Below are 4,487 nucleotides of genomic sequence, written 5' to 3'. Positions count from 1 at the left end.
AGCCGAAGTCAGACGTTCCACCTACTGAGCCACCCAGGAGCCCCTAGATTTTATTTTTTGGGGCAGATTGAGGTTTACAGAAAAATGGAACAGAAAGTACCAGAAGATCTCACACACCTGTTACCTCTGTCTACCCACACAAATTCCCCTGTTATTAACGTCTTGCATTAGTGTGGTACATTTGCTGCGACGGAGCTAACACTGATACGTGTTAGCTGAAGGAAGAGAGAGAGGGGAGCCCGGAGCCGGGCTCGAGCTCACCACATGCCGGGCTCCGACTCAGGAACCGGCAGATCGTGACTTGCACTGAAGTCGGTGCTTACCTGACTGAGCCACCCAGGTGCCCCTCTTCTCTGGTTTTAATTGAGCATTTTATATAATCCCATTTTCTCTCCTCTCTTAGCCTATCAATTATAGCTCCTAATTTGTGTGTATGCGTGTGGCGGTGCCGTACAGTTAACACACATTTAAAACTAAGGTGTCTGTCATTAATTTTGGGAAGTTCTTGGCAATTACTACTTCAAACACGTCTTCTGCACTGTGCTTTCTTTCTTTCTTTTTTTGTGTTCCAAACACACATTTGTCACACCCTTCAATACTTACCCTGAAGTTCTTGGGCACTATTTTTTTTTTTTTTTTTATTTCTTTCTTCCTTTTGCTTTTCAGTTTGTGAAGTTTCGATTAACCTGTCCTCACTGGGCACGACTGTCCTCCCCACACTAAGTAAGCCCTTCAGAGGGCCTCTCCGTGTCTGCCGTGGTATGTGTATTTTTATTTATAGCACTTCGTTTTGATCGTTTCTTACAGTTTCATCTCTCTGCCTGCATTATCCACCGGCTCTGGCCTGGTGTCTGCTTCCCACCAGAGCCCTTAACGTATGAACCACTTACTTCTAAATCCCTGTGTGACCATTTCAACTTCCAGGTCATATCTGAGGCTCCTCACACTGTGTTCTTAACTCCTCTTGGCCTGCCCTTCGGTACGGCGGTAGCCGCCCCGCACGCGGTACTGTGCGCTAGGAACGGAGGCACGCGGCTCGAGTCCGAGGAGTTACGTTAATCCGGGCCCAAGGTGAACGGCGCTGAGTGTCTGCTGTGGCCGTTGGTGCCAGAGCTTAAGGTTCCCCCGGTGTCCTTGCTTCTGTCCGCCTCCTCGCGTCGGGCTCCCTAAGTGCCCTTTGTCAGAGAGAATCCACGCCTGCAGCACTTCCCATCGGAGCCCACTCGTATCGCACTGCTGGTGTGCTGGCGGGTATGTGTGTGGTATGTGTAGGTGTGGTGGGGTGTGTGTATATATGTGTGTATGTGTGTGGTACATGTGTATATGTGTAGATGTGCACGTGTGTGGTGTATGTATATGTGTATGGTGTGTGTGTGTGTGCTTGTGTGGGTATGTGTGTATACGTATAGATGTGCATGTGTATGGTGTGTGTATGTATATGCATGTGTGTTGGTGTTGGTGTTACGTGTAAACATGTATATGTGTGTGGTACATGTGTATATGTGTAGATGTGCACGTGTGTGGTGTATGTATATGTGTATGGTGTGTGTGTGTGTGCTTGTGTGGGTATGTGTGTATACGTATAGATGTGCATGTGTATGGTGTGTGTATGTATATGCATGTGTGTTGGTGTTGGTGTTACGTGTAAACATGTATATGTGTGTGGTACATGTGTATATGTACAAGTGGGCACATGTGTGTAGTGTGTATGCATGTGTGTCTATGTCTGTGTGTGTGTGTATGTTTACAGGTGCGAGTGTATATGTCTGTGGTACGTGTATGTAGAGGTGTGTGTGTGAGTGTGCATGTACAAGCGTGTGGCACGTGTGTGGAGTGTGTGTGTGAGTGTTCTGCAGTCACGTGTTTCAACCTCAGTCCAGGCAGCCCGTGTCTCTGCTGTGACCCTCAGCAGTGTCTCCACGGACCAGCTTTCTTGTCCTCCCGTCCCGTGTCCTCCCCTCCTGCACACCCCCGCCTGCCCCATGAGACGGTGTCCCGGTGTCCATGTCCCGTGTCCCGTGTCCTGTGTCCCGGTGTCCCGTGTCTCGTGTCCATGTCCCATGTCCCGTGTCCCAGTGTCCACGTCCCATGTCCCGTGTCCCGTGTCCCGGTGTCCATGTCCCGTGTCCCGTGTCCCGTGTCCCAGTGTCCCGTGTCCCAGTGTCCCGGTGTCCATGTCCCGTGTCCCATGTCCCGTGTCCCAGTGTCCCGTGTCCCGGTGTCCTGATGTCCCATGTCCCGGTGTCCCGTGTCCCATGTCCCGTGTCCCAGTGTCCCGTGTCCCGGTGTCCTGATGTCCCATGTCCCGGTGTCCCGTGTCCCGTGTCCCGTGTCCCGTGCTGTGGAAGGGCAGGAGGCTGCAGGGAGGGGCGGGAGGGAAGGAGGGAAATGCAGGCAGAGAACCCGGCAAAGTCTCCCCCCGGAGCAGACTAGGGGCGTATTCCCAGCGACGGCTCCTCTGTCCCCTGCCTGCAGCGCAGGGACATCCGTCTCACTTGAGAACGATGAGGACCTGCTGGGCTTCCTGCAGGGAGAGCCCCTAAAGCGGAACCCGAGGCCGCCATCCCCCCACTTCCCACTCAGCCCCAGCTCACCCCTGGGGGCTTATCACACCGGCGTAAGGTCGCGCCCCCGGGAGGGCCTGGGCTGAGACGCTGCCATCTGCCTCTTCTCAGACTGGGGGGGGGGGTCACCCTGCGACCTCAAATCTCTGACAGTCGCAAGAAGGGCTACTGACTTCCAGCGTGTCCAGCTTTTCCTCGTCATGAGGATGAGCGTGTGGGCCTCCAAGCCCTCCTGTAAATGATGTAATGCATTACTACTGTTTATTATCTTACCATTCTTTCATGATGAAATTTGAAAACACTTCTTTTTTTAAATGTTTTTATTTATTTCTGAGAGAGAGACAGGGTGAGGAGGGGAGGGTCAGAGAGAGAGAGAGACATAGAATCAGCACAGAGCCTGACGCGGGGCTCGAACCCACGAACCGTGAGATCATGACCTGAGCCGAAGTCAGATGCTTAACCAACGGAGCCCCCCAGGCGCCCCTGAAAACACTTCTTACAGTAGAGAGCAAAGCCTAAGGACCCTTCAAGTGACCCCTCCTCAAGGCACCTGCCGTCTGGAACCACCTCCTCCGGGCCGGGGCTGCCGCAGCCCGTCCCACAGCCCACAGCACGCCGGCGTGCACGAGGCCCAGGGAGCCGACTGATGTCAGATGGACGTCACCGTGACAAGACCCCAGCTTCAACCATTATCAGGACTCCTGCGGGGGCACCTGGGGCTCCGTCGGTTAAGCGTCTGACTTCAGCTCAGGTCATGGTCTCACGGTTCACGAGTTCAAGCCCCGCATCGGGCTCTGTGCTGACAGCTCAGAGCCTGGAGCTGCTTCAGATGCTCTGTCTCTCTCTCTCTGTCTGCCCTTCCCCTGCTCTCTCTCTGTCTCTCTCTGTGTGTCTCTCTCAAAAATAATTGAACATTAAAAACATTTTTAAAAATATTCCATGCACTCCCCTGGGATCATTTTGAAATAGTCTGGACATAATAAAATTCCATCCATGAACATATTACCATTATGTCTAGAAGCTTCCATTGTCACACCTGCTCTCCACATCCAGGCAGTGTTCATGTATCTCATTGTCTTAGAATCACTTTGTAACAGTTTGTCTGAATCGGGGTCCAAATAAGGACCTGTTCATGACAGAGCCCTCCAGTAACCACCCTTCCCATACATTTTTGTGGAAAAAAGTGGATAATTTGTTTAACAGGTTTCCTCACAGACAGGATTTCACTGATTATTCCTCTGTTCCCTGTGCTTCCTCTGGATTCATAGTTGGAGCACAAGTTTCGATCAGATTCATGTTCCTCCCCCAGCCCCCTTTTTGGTGAGATTACCTCCTAACTGCGAGGGAGGCTGCGTCAGGAGGTCCAGGGTGCCGGGTTTCTCGCCTTCTGCGGTGTCTGGGCCTCCACCGTGACTCTGGTAGGGACTGCAAAGTGCAATGTTCTCTTTCACAAAACCGTCTTCATTTCCTGGCTGGAATATTTCTTTTTTTGTAAATTTTTTACTTTTTAAAAATTTTATTTATTTTTTTAAAAATTTAAATCCACATTAGTTAACGTGTAGTGTAATAATGTTTCAGGAATAGAATTTAGTGATTCATCACTTACATACAACACCCAGTGCACATCTCAACAAGAGCCCTTGTTAATGCCCCTTGTGAATGTTTCTTTGTTTTTTCTTTTAATGTTTATTTGTTTGGAGAGAGAGACAGAGAGAAAAAATACAAGTAGAGAAGGGGAAGAGAGAAGGAGAGAGCGAGAGAGAGAGAACCTCAGCACAGAGTCGAATGCAGGGCTCGATCCTATGAACTGGAGCCAAAATAAAGTGTTGGACACTTAACCGACTGAGCCACTCAGGTGCTCTGTGGCTGTACTATTTCTGTAAAGAGAGACGCTCCTTCCTCCCACTGGGGCCGAGCACCTGA

This window comes from Hyaena hyaena, unplaced genomic scaffold (genome assembly GCF_003009895.1).
Source record: "Hyaena hyaena isolate Hyena2069 unplaced genomic scaffold, ASM300989v1 scaffold_194, whole genome shotgun sequence".
Lineage (NCBI taxonomy): Eukaryota > Metazoa > Chordata > Mammalia > Carnivora > Hyaenidae > Hyaena > Hyaena hyaena.
The sequence above is the reverse complement of the archived record's forward strand: the minus strand, read 5'-3'. Positions refer to the sequence as shown.